The 14,494-nt window shown below is 42.3% G+C and overlaps 1 protein-coding gene across 26 annotated transcripts in view; it reads left to right on the top strand.

Moving 5' to 3' along the window:
• LARP4 (La ribonucleoprotein 4) overlaps window positions 1-14,494 on the top strand; it is a 79,116-nt gene that overhangs the window by 5,181 nt on the left and 59,441 nt on the right. For 3 of the 26 annotated variants that reach the window (XM_063694001.1, XM_031000755.3, XM_031000754.2), the window contains exon 2: window positions 6,652-6,700. The exons of the other annotated variants lie outside the window; for them this stretch is intronic. The gene's annotated coding sequence lies outside the window, so the exon portion shown is untranslated. The remainder of the gene's footprint in view (window positions 1-6,651; window positions 6,701-14,494) is intronic. 26 annotated transcript variants of the gene reach the window in all.

Raw genomic sequence — 14,494 nt, 5'->3', positions numbered from 1 at the left:
GTATTTGTGGGAAATTGGTTCCAGGACCCTCTGTAGATGCCAAAAACCTTGGATGCTCAAGTCTTACATAAAAAGGCATAGTATTTGTGTAGCACCTATGCACATCTTTGTGTATATGTTAAATAATCCCTAGATTATTTATAATACCTATTACAATGTAAATGCTTTATAAATAGTTGCTATACTGTATTATTTATAGAGTGATAAGAAAAAAGTCTACATGGTCAGTACAGATGCAATGATTTTTTTTTTTTCTGAGTATTTTTGATTTGTGATTGATTGCTCCACTGATACAGAACCTATGGATATGGAATTCATGGATATGGAGGGCCAACTATACTTACTTACTTAGGTAGCAGTTAAGTTTCATACGACCTAGGACGCTTTAATAACTCTTAAATAATTAAAACATATTTTAGGTTGGGTAACGTGTCTCATGCCTGTAATCTCAACACTTTGGGAGGCCGAGGTGGGAGGATAGCTTGAGCCCAGTAGTTCAAGACCAGCCTGGGGAGCAAAGTTAGACACCCCCCACCCCCACCCCCAACCTCTACAAACAAATTTAAAAAATTAGCCAGGCCTGGTGGCATGTGTTGTGGTCCCAGCTACACTTGAGGTGGGAGGATCACTTGAGCCAGGAGATCGAGGCTGCAGTGAACCATGTTCATGATACTGCACTCCAGCCTGGGTGACAGAGTGAGACCCTGCCTCAAAAAATTTTTTTTGATTATTATTTTATTATTTTTTAAGAGACAGGGTCTCACTGTGTTGTCCAGGCTGGAGTACAGTGGCTATTCACAGGTACAGTCATGGCACACCAAGGCCTCAAATTCCTGGGCTCAAGCAATCTGGTCTCAGCCTCCTGAGTAGCTGGGACTACAGGCTTATGCCACCAGTTAAAAATATTTTTAATTGTGAAATACATATAACTTAAAAAGTATCATCTAACAATTTTTTGTTTTTTTGAGAGGGAATCTTGCTCTGTTGCCCAGGCTGGAGTGCAGTTGCACGATCTCGGCTCACTGCAATGTCTGCCTCCTGGGTTCAAGTGATTCTCTCACCTCAACCTCCCCAGTATAGCTGGGACTACAGACGTACGCCACCATGCTGGCTAATTTTTGTATTTTTAGTAGAGACGAGGTTTCGCCATGTTGGCCAGGCTGGTCTCAAACTCCTAACCTCAGATCTACCTGCCTCAGCCTCCCAAAGTGCTGGGATTGCAGGCTTGAGCCACTGCGCCCAGCCCATCTTAACAGTTTTTTTGTTTGTTTTTTGAGATGGAATCTTGCTCTGTCGCCCAGGCTGGAGTACAGTGGCATGATCTCGGCTCACTGCAACCTCCGCCTCCTGGGTTCAAGCGATTCTTCTGCCTCAGCCTCCTGAGTAGCTGGGACTACAGGCACGTACCACCATGCCTAGCTATTTTTTGTATTTTTAGTAGAGATGGAGTGTCACCATATTGGTCAGGCTGGTCTCGAACTCCTGACCTTGTGATCCACCCTCCTCGGCCTCCCAAAGTGCTGGGATTACGGGCGTGAGCCACTGCGTCTGGCCGAAGCTTTGTTTTCTTTAAGGTTTAAACTAATTTAAGAGAAGTATAACTTCTCTAAGTTTTCATCTCAGCCTTGTTACTAACATACTCTGATTTAGGGCAAGCCAAACAATTTATAATTATTTAAAGTTTTTTTTATAGTTGGAGAGTATACTTTTGGTTGGGCAAATAAAAGTTTTAAAAGAGGAATGAAGATGGCAGTATGTTAAAATACTCATTTACTTGCAGCATTTAAAGGAGTACAGCTGGGCGGGGTGACTCATGCCTGTAATCGCAGAACTTTGGGAGGCCGAGGCAAGTGGATCACTTGAGGCCAGGAGTTTGAGACCAGCCTGGCCAACATGATGAAACCCCATGTCTACTAAAAATAAAAATATTATCTGGGCATGTGCCTGTCGTCCTAGCTACTTGGGAGGCTGAGGCACACCCTGAAGCAGAGGTTGCAGTGAGCCGAGATCATGTCACTGCACTCCAGCCTGGGTGACAGTGAGACTGTCTCAAAAAAAGGAAAATTAATTAAAGGAATACAAATGTCAAAATGCAAATAGGCACTTTGAACTTACTCTTTTGAAAAAAATTATAATGTAAAAGTGTAAGTAAATGTAAGAAAAAGAAACATCTAAGTATGTACTCATCTTTCCTGTCTTACCTGTGTCCTTGTCCCACCACTTGAACCAATATTTGGTTCACAGAATATCTCTACTGTTTTTAAATGACGGGCTCTAAACCGAAGACAGAAGAGTGCTTTAGATGAATATTATTAGGGGTAGGATGTGAACTGCATTCATAAATGCCAAACTCCAGGGATGAGTTTAGTTAAGTTCTATTGGGTTTGTATGTACTGAGAGAAGAGAAAAGGATTTTCTGCTTTTTTTTTTTTTTTTTTTTCAGCTGGAGTTTCTCTCTTGTTGCCCAGGCTGGAGTGCAATGGTGTGATCTCAGCTCACTGCAACCTCCGCCTCCCGGGTTCAAGTGATTCTCTTACCTCAGCCTTCCTGAGTAGCTGGGATTACAAGCATGCGCCACCATGCTGGCTAATTTTGTATTTTTAGTAGAGACAGGGATTCTCCATGTTGGTCAGGCTGGTCTCGAACTCCCAACCTCAGGTGATCCGCCCTCCTCGGCCTCCCAAAGTGCTGGGACTACAGGCATGAGCCACCGCACCCGGCGAGAAAAGGATTTCTCGTCAGGGTAGAAAAGTCTGCAGTAATGCAGGGTTTGTGTAACAAATAGTTCGATAGTATTTCATACTACTGACTAGCAGGTAAGACGATCTTACCTGCTATTTTGCCCTGGAAGGTCACAGCATACACCTATTTTCTGTGACAGATGTTTTACCCTTTTTCCTTCTCAAAAGTATTCTGGTTTGTATAATAACTTGTAAATTTTCAGAAGAGATTAGAGGTTTACTGTGTGCTTATTGGCAAGACTTTCTTTCCTTCTATACTAATAAAGTAACGTAATGCACATGAGTGGGTACTGAAATATTTGTTATATTGGGTATGGCAGGCTGGGTGGGCGTGGCTCATACCTGTAATCCCAGCACTTTGGGAGGCTGAGGTGGGAGGATTGCTTGAGTCCAGGAGTTCAAGACCAGTCTGGGCAACATAGTGACACCCCATGTCTTAAAAATTTTTTTAAAAAATATATTGGCTGTGGGAAATGTAAATTTATAGGGCAGAAAGTTGCAGTTGAGCAAGATAATGAAAATAGGATTATTTTTGCCTTTTGAGTTGGAGGAAGAAAAAAAATAGGAGGGCAGTGACTGAATAAAATTAAGATACATTTATATACAAGGTTGCATAAAAGATTTTTTTTTTTCTTTGACCAGCAGGCAAGAAGAAAACAATGTCTAGAAACATGGACTCTGGGGCCAGCCTGCCTGGGTCTAAATCTCTGCTGAGACTGAGCCACTTTTTGTTTAATCTCTCTCTGCTTCCTTATCTGTAAATTGAGGACAATAATATGGGAGGGTAATATTAATATCTATCTCGTAGGGATGTTAAGAAGATTGACAGAATAAAACATTTAGAGTTGTAGGCTGGGCGTGGTGGCTCACACCTGTAATACTAGCACTTAGGGAGGCAGACAGGAGGACTGATTGAGGCCAGGAGTTCAAGACCCAACCAGGGCCAGGTGCAGTGGCTCATGCCTGTAATCCCAGCACTTGGGAGGCCAAGGCTGGTGGATCACTTGAGGTCAGGAGTTTGAGACCAGCCTGGCCAACATGGCAAAACCTTATCTCTACCAAAAAATATACAAAAAAAATTAGGCGGGTATAGTGGCACATGCCTGTAAGGGGCTGCATAGGGGGCTGAGGCAGGAGAATGGCTTGAACCCAGGAGGTGGAGGTTGCAGTGAGCCGAGATTGTGCCGCTGCACTCCAGCCTGGATGACATAGCAAGATTCTGTCTCAAAAAAAAAAAAAAAAGAAAAGAGAAAGAATTATTATTATTATTATTATTATTTTTTTTTTTTTTTTTTTAAGATGGCGTTTCGCTCTTATTGCCCAGGCTGGAGCGATCTCGACTCATTGCAACTTCCGCCTCCCAGGTTCAGGCGATTCTCTTGCCTCAGCCTCCCGAGTAGCTGAGATTACAGACAGGTACCACCATGCCTGGCTAATTTTGTATTTTTAGTAGAGACGGGGTTTCTCCATGTTGGTCAGGCTGGTCTCGAACTCCTGCTCTCAGGTGATCTGCCCACCTCAGCCTCTCAAAGTGCTGGGATTACAGGTGTGAGCCACCACGCCCGGCAAAAAAAAAAAAAAGAACTATTTTGATATTTAATATTGTTGCTTGAGGTTGAGGTATATTTAAGTTCGTTTGTGTAGTTAGCCATTAGCTTTATCAGCTGACTAATTGAAGTAATGGCTTAGTATTTTGAGGATTAAATACTAAATGTTAGATACCTTTTTTTAATAGAGACAGGGTCTTGCTATGTTGGCTAGGCTGGTTTGAACTCCTGGCCTCAAACGATCCTCCCATCTTGGCCTCCCAAAGTGCTGCGATTACAGGTGTGAGGAGCCACAACACCCAGTCTGTTAGACGTCTATTAATACAGGATTCTTTATCTTTTTTTTTTTTTTTTTGAGACGGAATCTCGCTGTTGCCCAGGCTGGAGTGCAGTGGTGCAATCTCTGCTCACTGCAGTCTCCACCTCCTGGGTTCACGCCATTCTCCTGCCTCAGCCTCCCGAGTAGCTGGGATTACAGGCGCCCACCACCACGCCTGGTTATTTTTTGTATTTTTAGTAGAGACAGGGTTTCATCGTGTTAGTCAGGATGGTCTCGATCTCCTGACCTCATGATCTGCCCTCCTCAGCCTCCCAAAGTGCTGGGATTACAGGCGTGAGCCACGGTACCCGGCCTAGAATTCTTTATTTTTAATGAAAGTATTCATGAATCTCATGTTGAACTTTCTAGGGAGAAATTTGTAACTTTGATTATATTTTCAGAGTGATTTGTGACCCCCAAAAGGTTAAGTGCCACTAATCGATGGTGGCGTCAGGTTCTTTTGATGAATGACAGATACTGTCTGATTGAGATAGTGGGAATTTTAGGATATAAATCCTGTCTTTTCCACTGGTACTAGAGTACCAGCAATAATACTGATGATAATATTGACGAATAAACTTCAGATTTTCTTCCACAATAGAGGGCAAGTGAATTCTGATTTTTGACAACTTCGAGAGGTTGGTGGAAACAACTTAGGGTTGTCCAGTTTCCTTGCTGTTCAAAGTGTTATCCGTAGATAGTAGTAAGCTCCTTTAACCCAGGGGTTTGTTACAATAGAAACTCTACCCCTGAATTACTGAATCAGTCTGCATTTTATCAAGATCCCTAGTTGATCTTTTTTTTTTTTTTTTTTTTTTTGAAGATAGTGACTTGTTCTGTCCTCCAGGCTGAAGTGCAGTGGCGCAATCTTGGCTCACTGCAATCTCTGCCTCCCTGGTTCAAGTGACTCTCCTCTGCCTCCTGAGTAGCTGGGATTACAGGCACCTGCCACCACACCTGGCTAATTTTTGTATTTTTAAAAATTTTTATTTATTTTTTGAGATGGATTTTTGCTCTGTTGCCTAGGCTGGAGTGCAGTGGCACAATCTCAGCTCACGGCAACCCCTGCCTCCCAGGTTCAAGTGATTTTCGTGCCTCCCGAGTAGCTGTGATTACAGACGTGCACCACCAACCCCATCTAGTAGAGATGGGGTTTCACCATGTTGGCCAGGCTGGTTTTGAACTCCTAAACTCGGGTGATTCGCCTGCCTCAGCCTCCCAAAGTACTGGGATTACAGATGTGAACCACCGAGCCCAGCCTAGGGACCCTAGTTGTCATCTGGCGGCTATTTTCTATATTCATTTTTGTTTTTTCTTTTTTCTTTTCTTTTTTTTTTGAGATGGAGTCTTGCTCTGTTGCCCAAGCTGGAGTGCAGTGGCGTGATCTTGTCTCACTGTAGCCTCTGCCCCCCGAGTTCAAGTGATTCTCCTGCCTCAGTGTCCCAAGTAGCTGGGGCTACAGGCACACACCACCATGCCCACTGAATTATTGTATTTTTAGTAGATAAACGGGGTTTCACCTTGTCGGCCAGGCTGGTCTTGAACTCCTGCCCTCAGGTGATCCACCCGCCTTGGCCTCCCAAAGTGCTGGGATTATAGGCCTGAGCTACTGTGCCCAGCCCCTAGACTCCTTAGGTTTAAATCCTGGTTTTGTATTAATAGCTATGTAACTTTGGGCAGATTACTTTACCTTGAAGTAAAGTAACTTTTTCCTTGTCTGTAAAATGTGGATGATAATAGGACTTAACTGAGATTGTTATGAAGATTAATTAAATGTTCCATAAATGTAATTACTATTCTCTGAATGAGTGAAGAATTCCCACTTTAATTTTAATTTTTACTTTTTGTAAAATAGCCCTAAGCATCTTCTGGTAGGATTCTGAAGTTACTTTGGAAGAAATGACAGGTGTTTTTTTTTTCCCCCCCTAAGTACTTGTAACTTAGTAGTAGCCCTCTCAGTATTGGAGATGTAAAAATTGAACCTGGATGATTGATGGGGCAAAATACATTTAATCAATTTATACATTTTATTTCTGTTTTACAGCATTTATGGGGTTAAGTGGCATGGGATTTCTGTTTCTGATAGTAAATAGGTAAGTAAAACAAAAGGTTATGTATGTCCGAAGAGACGGTTTTACCATATTTATCGTGATTTTCTTCCTAACTCATGGTTCTGTTACCTTAGATCTGTAATTTCTTAGGACGGGAAGATACCATTTTCACAAGAATTTGATGGTTCTCTTTTTTCTTTCATTTTTATCTCTCTGAAGGTAGAATTTAGCATTAAATGGGACAATAATCAGGACTGCCTTTGGCTTATTTGGGGATGACATATTGCTTAGAATAAGGTGGTGATTGAACCATCAGTTTTACAGATAGTTTAGATCTTTTTGTTGAGTATCTATGTGCTTGCATACTATGTATATGTTGGCAGATAGTTTAGCATGCATTTGGACAGTTTACATCATTTAGTAGATATTTATAAAACTAATCTCAAGGGCTTCTAATCCTGTGGAAGTGATCAAGATTTTGATGGCGGTCTAAACTGTGGTGAGAAGATGAATAAAACTTGGCTATTGGCTGGGCGTGGTGGCTCACACCTGTAATCCTAGCACTTTGGAGGCTGAGGCGGGCGGATCATGAGGTCAGGAGTTTGAGACCAGCATGACCAACATGGTGAAACCCCGTCTCTACTAAAAATACAAAAAATTAGCCGGATGTGGTGGTGGGCGCCTGTGATCCCAGCTACTCAGGAGGCTGAGGCAGGAGACTCCCTTGACCCCGGGAGTCAGAGGTTGCAATGAGCTGAGATCATGCCACTGCACTCCAGCCTGGGCGACAGAGTGAGACTGTGTCTCAAAAAAAAAAAATTGGCTGTCTAGAATCTAAATGAAAAGATAGATTTTATTCTAGCTAAACTGACTTAGGGGCTGCCAGCCATCAGTTAACTTATTAGCATGCAAAAAGACATCACTTTGGAGATTGTAAGGATTTTACTTATGTATGGATACTATCATACACAACTAAAATACACTGTAAAATATATATTTTACAGTATCACAGATAGTGAACATTTCCCATACTTTCTAAAATTTTTTCTCTATTTTTCAAAACTTTTTAAAGATAATTCAATCTTGCCTTGTTCAGGGATACATCCTGAGGGATGTGTTACGGATTTCATTATGTGAACATCAGAAAATATTTATACAAATCTAGATGGTATAGCCTACAACACACCTAGGCTATATGGTATGGCTATTATAATCTTATGGGACCACTGTTGTACATGCAGTTTGTGCTTGATCAAAATGTCATTAATGCAGCACATGACTGTAATTATAGATTCATGAAGTTGCAAAACAATGTACAAAGTGGTCCTGTGAAGTTGTTGCTCAGTTTCTCCTTGTAGTATCACCTTGCATAACTATAGTATGGTATAATGAGCAGCAAGTTAACATTGATACAGTCCACAGACCTTATTCAGATTTTTACAGTTTTCCCTAAATCTGGTTTTAAGGATCTGGTATATTCTATTTTATAGACGAACTGCAGTTCACCTCTGTGGTAGGATGTTTATAAAATTAGTGTGGCAAACATCCTTGTACTTACATGTTTTTATATATCTCAGTTTCTTTTGAGTAAATCTGACAAGTAGAATTTTTGGATCAAAATTGTGTGTTTAAGGCTTTTAATAAACATTGCCAATTCTTCAGAAGAGTTATACAAATTATAGCAATGAACTGATTTTTCCTTTTCATGCTTATCAAAATAGTATTGAATCTGGGCCGTTGAATAGGGTAAAAATGATATTTTATGATAAACTATTCCAGTCTGTCCTTTGCACATTTTCCCTGTTCGGCAAACAATCTTGGTAATTTGTAATTCTCTTGTTTAACAGTATTGTAACCTTTCAGGTCTTTTCTGGGTTTTGTTGTTGTTGTTGTTGTGTTCTGTTGAGACGGGGTCTTGCTCTGTCATTCAGGCTGGAGTGCAGTGGCATGATCTTGGCTTACTGCAACCTCCTCCTCCCATTCTCAAGCCATCCTCTCGTCTCAGCCTCCTGGGTACCTGGAACTAGAGGTGCATGTTACCATGCCTGGCTAATTCTTGTGATTTTGTAAAGACAGGGTTTCACTGTGTTGCCCAGGCTGATCTTGAATTCCTGGGGTTAGGCGATCCCTCAGCCTCAGCCTCCAGAAGTGCTGGGATTACAGACATGCACCACTGTGCCTAGCCTATACCTATATATTTATCTGTACAGTGATTTTGTTTGTTAATAGAAATGATAATATAAAGTGCTTATTGTTTTGTAGCGTTACTTTTTTCACTGAACAATATGCATTGGAACAGTTTCCATGTTGGTGAATATAGTCCTATTTTGGTTTTCTTAAACTTTTATAGTATTCCACATTAAGAGATAGACCATATTTAACTATTCACCTATAGGTGAACATTTAGGTGGTTTTCAGTTTTTCACTTGTGGGTTCAATACTGTACTATACAACCTTTTATATGTCTTCTTGTGTGCATCAGTGGCTTTTAAAATGTATAGTCTTGGCCTGGTACAGTGGCTCACGCCTGTAATCCCAGCACTTCAGGAGGCCGAGGCAGGCAGATCATGGGGTCAGGAGTTCGAGACCAGCCTGGCCAACATTGTGAAACCCTGTGCCTACTAAACATACTTAAATTAGCCCAGCATGGTGGCGCACACCTGTAATCCCAGCTACTCAGGAGGCTGAGGCAGGAGAATCGTTTGAATCCCAGAGGTGGAGGTTGCAGTGAGCCGAGATCGTGCCATTGCATACCAGCCTGGGCAACAGAGCAGGAGATCTGTCTCAAAAAAATAAATGAATGAATAAAATAAAATGTGTAGTCTTAACTAGGCTGATGAAAAATATAAATATGCCTAGAAGTACTGCTTATCTTTATGCCATTAGAGTGTAATGTCTTTAGATCTTACACTTTGAGTATTCTTGGCACCATAAATTATCAGGGACACATCAGATTTTGGGGTAGTGTACTGAAGGGAATATATTTATTAATGATTTTGATCAGTTATTAAATATTTAATGAAATAGCGTACCCCATCAGGAGAAAAGGTTTCTGAGCATAATCCTCCGATATTTGGATATTTATAAATTAATTATATATGACATACTTTGTATGTTAAATATTAGCCTTAGTCTCTTATGGTGAATATTTGTCATGTCCGAAGCCTTCCAATTTTTGGTTATATGTCTACATTTGCAAAATTGCCCATGTTATGTGTCAGGCCTCCTCAGTATGTGTACTAGTGAAAACTCAAATTCCCAGCTTCTTTTTTTTTTTTTTTTTTTTTGAGACGGGCTCACTTTGTTACTCCGGCTGGAGTGCGGTGTCACGATCTCGGCTCACTGTAACCTCCACCTCCCAGGTTCAAGCGATCCTCGTGTCTCAGCTCTCCAAGTGGCTGGGACTACAGGTATGAGCCACCATGCCCAGCTGATTCTTGTTTTTTTGTTGTTGTTGTTGTTTTTTTTGTAGTGATGGAGTTTTGCCATGTGGCCTGTGGTGGTCTTGAACTCCTAAGCTCAAGTGATCCACTCACCTTGGACTCCCAAAGTGTTAGGATTATAGGCGTGAGCCACCGCCCCCGCCCTCCATGTTTTCTTGGATGCAGGCATGTGACCTACAGACACACTCAGATGACTTCTCTTTGAAAGTACACAATGTAAGGAAGTGAAGGTTCTGTTTATAACTTCCATTTTGCAGTTAGGAATGGCAGCAGGGTTGGTCAGCTTTAAGTGGAGGTAATAGTTGCAGATTGAGTTCCTAATAGAGATGTGGCTTTGGTGCTGGCAGTAGTAAAGGTTATAATGGATTTGAATCTTGTTATTTAGTGCCTTGTGGTGACAGGGATAGTGGTTTCCTCACCAGATCCTTGTGCAACATTATTTTGGGTGATCTTATCTTTGCATCTGTTTTTTCACCCCTCCTAGTGAGAATCAGAGTGTCTACTGCACCTTTCAGATGACCGGGTGCAGTGGCTCAACACCTATAATCCCAGCACTTTGGTTGGGAGGCTAAGGTGGGTGAATCACTTAAGCTTGTGAGTTTGAGACCAGCCTGGGCAACATGGTGAAACCCTATCTGTACTTCAAAAAAAAAAAAAAAAAAATTAGCTGGGCATGGTGGCACATGCCTGTGGTCGTAGCTACTCAAGAGGCTGAGGTGGGAGGATCCCTAGAGCCTGGGAGGCAGAGGCTGCAGTGGGCCAAGATCACACCACTGCGCTCCATCCTAGGCCGCAGAGTGAGACCCCATCTCAAAAAATAATTACCTTTCAGTGTGGGCATGGTGGTGCACGCCTGTAATCCCAGCACTTTGGGAGGCTGAGGCAGGCTGATAGACTGAAATCAGCAGTTCAAGACCAGCCTGCACAACATGATGAAATCCTGTCTCTACAAAAAGTACAAAAATTTGCCAGGTGTGGTGGCATGCAGCTGTAGCTTGGGAGCCTGAGGTGGGAGTATTGGTTGATCCTGGGAGGTTGAAGCTGCAGTCAGCTGAAGTGCTACTGCACTCCAGCCTGGGCAAAAGAGTGAGATCCTGTTTCAAAAATAAAACAAAACTCTTCTGCTTAATTTAGCCAGAGTGGATTTGAATAGTGATTGATTGTTTAAAAACTTTGATGAGATACTTTTGGTACAGCAAGCACTTTTTGCATGTATATATAGTGGCAAATATGAAAGTGTCTTGCTTTTGAAAATTGATACTTATGCCAGGTATGGTGGCTCACGCCTATAATCCCAGCACTTTGGGAGGCCGAGGTGGGTGGATAACGAGGTCAGGAGTTCAAGATCAGCCTGGCCAAGATGGCGACACTCCATGGTGATGGGCGCCTGTAATCTGAGCTACTTGGGAGGCTGAGGCAGAGAATTGCTTGAACCCAGGAGACAGAGGATGCAGTGAGCCGAGATCGTGTCACTGCACTCCAGCCTGGGTGACAGAGCAAAACTCTGTCTCAAAAAAAAAAAAAAAGAAAAGAAAATTGCTACTTATACGTTCTTAAATAATACCTTGATACTTCTCCTGGTGGGGCTGTTTGAAAACTAGTTGTCTTCCTCCCTGAGCTAATTACGATATGAGGAAGTTGTGAATTAACATCTCTAATCCAAGATGTTGCTATAGTTATTCATGGTGCTACTTCAGAGATGCTTTAGCTCCCCTGTAAGGGCTGTTATCTTGTTACTGGTTTTGCTATTATTGTAAAAGCTTGTAGCAGCCATGAAACCAAAAGCCAAGAAGCACTGCATAGCAAGACTTCTGCTTTAATTACTTAATTAATTAATAATTTATATTTTGAGATGGAGTCTCACTCTGTTACCCAGGCTGAAGTGCAGTGGCACAGTCTTGGGTCACTGTAGCCTCTGCCTCCAGGTTTAAGTGATTCTCCTGCCTCAGCCTCCCAAGTGGCTGGGACTACAGCCACATGCCAACATGCCTGGCTCATTTTTTTTTCTTGTTTTGAGACGGAGTTTCACTCCTGTTGCCCAGGCTGCAGTGCAATGGCGCGATCTTGGTTCACTGCAACCTCTGCCTCCTGGATTCAAGCGATTCGCCTGCCTCAGCCTCCCAAGTACCTGGGATTACAGGCACCCACCACCACGCCCGGCTAATTTTTGTATTTTTAGTAGAGACGGGGTTTCACCACATTGGCCAGGCTGGTCTTGAACTCCTGATCTCAGGTGATCCACCCGCCTTGGCCTCCCAAAGTGTTGGAATTACAGGTGTGAGCCACTGCGCCTGGCCTAATTTTTGTGTTTTTATTAGATAGTGTCAGTGTTTCACCATATTGGCCAGGCTGATCTCGAACTCCTGACCTCAAGTGGATCCACCAACCTTCGCCTCCCAAAGTGCTGGGATTACAGGCGTGAGCCACTGTGCCTGGCCTAGGCGTTATGTTCTTAAAGATAGAGAAGCGGAAGGATTACATAATTATTGGGTGGCAGAATAAAGTGTTTCTGTTATACCATAATTGTCTCAATTTTTGGAATTACTCTTTAATTTAGCTTTAAGAAAAAATACTGGTATTATTTCCTTGAAATATTATGAATTAGCTGTTCTGAGAATTTGTCACGGCTCTTTTCAGTCTTGACCTCCTGGACTCAAGTGATCCTCTTGCCTCAGGCTCTCAAATAGCTGGGACTGTAGGCATGTGCCAACACGCCTTGCTAATTTTTTAAGTATTTTGTAGAGACAGGGTTGTGCCACGTTGCCCAGGCTGGTCTCGAACTCCTGAGCTCAAGCGATTTGCCTGCCTCAGCCTCCCATAGTGCTGGGATTAAAGGCATGAGTCACCATGCCTGGCCCGTTTTGTTTTGTTTTTTGAGACAGTCCTGCTTTGTCATCCAGACTGTAGTACAATCGTGTGATCTTGGCTCACTGTAGCCTCAGTCTCCCAGACTCAAGCAATCCTCCAGCCTTAGCCTCCCAGGTAACTGGAACTATAGATGTGTACCACCACCCTGGCTAAGTTTTTAATCTTTTTTGTAGAGGGGGGTGGTCTTCCTATGTTGCCAGGCTGGTCTTGAACTTGTAGTTTCAAGCAATCCTTCCGTCTTGGCCTCTGAAAGTGCTGGGATTACAGGTGTATATATAAAGTTTTTCAATTCAACACATACAAAGTTTTTTTAAAGCAGAGATTTAAGCTGGTAAAAAAGCAAATGAGGCTGGGCATGGTGGTTCATGCCTGTAGTCCCAGCACTTTGGGAGGCTGATGCATGAGGATCACTGGAGCCCAGGCGTTCAAGACCAGCCTAGGCAACATGGCAAAATCCCGTCTCTGTAAAGAATACAAAAAAATTAGCGGGGCATGGTGTCATTCACCTGTAATCCCAGGTACTTACTTGGGAGGCTGAGAAGTTGGAGGATTGCTTCATCTTGGAGGTTGAGGCTGCAGTGAGCCTTGATGGTGCCACTGCACTTCAGCCTGGGCAACAGAGTGAGACCCTGTCTCAAAACAGGTAGGAAAGAAAAAGACTTTCCCAGAGAAAAGCACACTGACAGTTTTAGCCTTGGCTCTGGGTTGGTGCAGGAGAGGTCTTTGATGATTCTAACCACAGATCCTCTTTGATACCAGAGTATGGCTAGATTTTGCACTACCTATTATTTCCAAAAAACTCAAGTCGAAAATTTAAATCTAGTCCAGATTGGTAGTCTTCCTAGGCAGACATCTAGCAGAAGTAAAATAAATTATCTCCTTAAGAGCCCATTTAGGCCTGTTGTGGTGAGTCATGCCTATAATCCCAGCACTTTCGGAGACCAAGGTGAGATGATCCTTTGAGGCCAGGAGTTCAAGACTGGCTAGACAACATAGCCACACCCCATCTCTACAAAAACAAAAACAACCTATCCACGTGGTGGCTCAAACCTGTAGTCCTAGCTGGTCACCAGGCTGAGGTGGGATGATTGCTTGAGCCCAGGAGTTCAAGACTGCAGTGAGCTGTGATCACGCCCCTGCGCTCCACCCTGGGCAACAAGAGTGAGACCGTGTCTAAAAAAAGCCCATTTAAACATAATCTTTAATAAAATTCTTACAAAGTTCTAAGAAAAATAGCCTTACAGTAGAAAATTATGAAGGATGTAAGTCATTAGGATCATGATTTAGCAGAAAAAACAAGTCACAAAATTAAGTCCTCAAAATTACCAATATTGGAATTATCATCAAGTGTAGACTATAAAATTAAAATGTTTGATATGCTTAAAAGAAGAAAAAAGATGATCCAGAAACAAAAAAGTTGATCAGATAGATTTGAGGAAATAACTAAAAGAAACTTTAAGAAATGAAAAATATAAAAAGGGAGCTTAGAAACTTACTAGACAAGTTGAACAGCAAGTTAGAAACA

This window comes from Gorilla gorilla, chromosome 10 (genome assembly GCF_029281585.2).
Source record: "Gorilla gorilla gorilla isolate KB3781 chromosome 10, NHGRI_mGorGor1-v2.1_pri, whole genome shotgun sequence".
Taxonomy (NCBI): Eukaryota; Metazoa; Chordata; class Mammalia; order Primates; family Hominidae; genus Gorilla; species Gorilla gorilla.
This window is presented reverse-complemented; position numbering and strand designations above follow the sequence as displayed.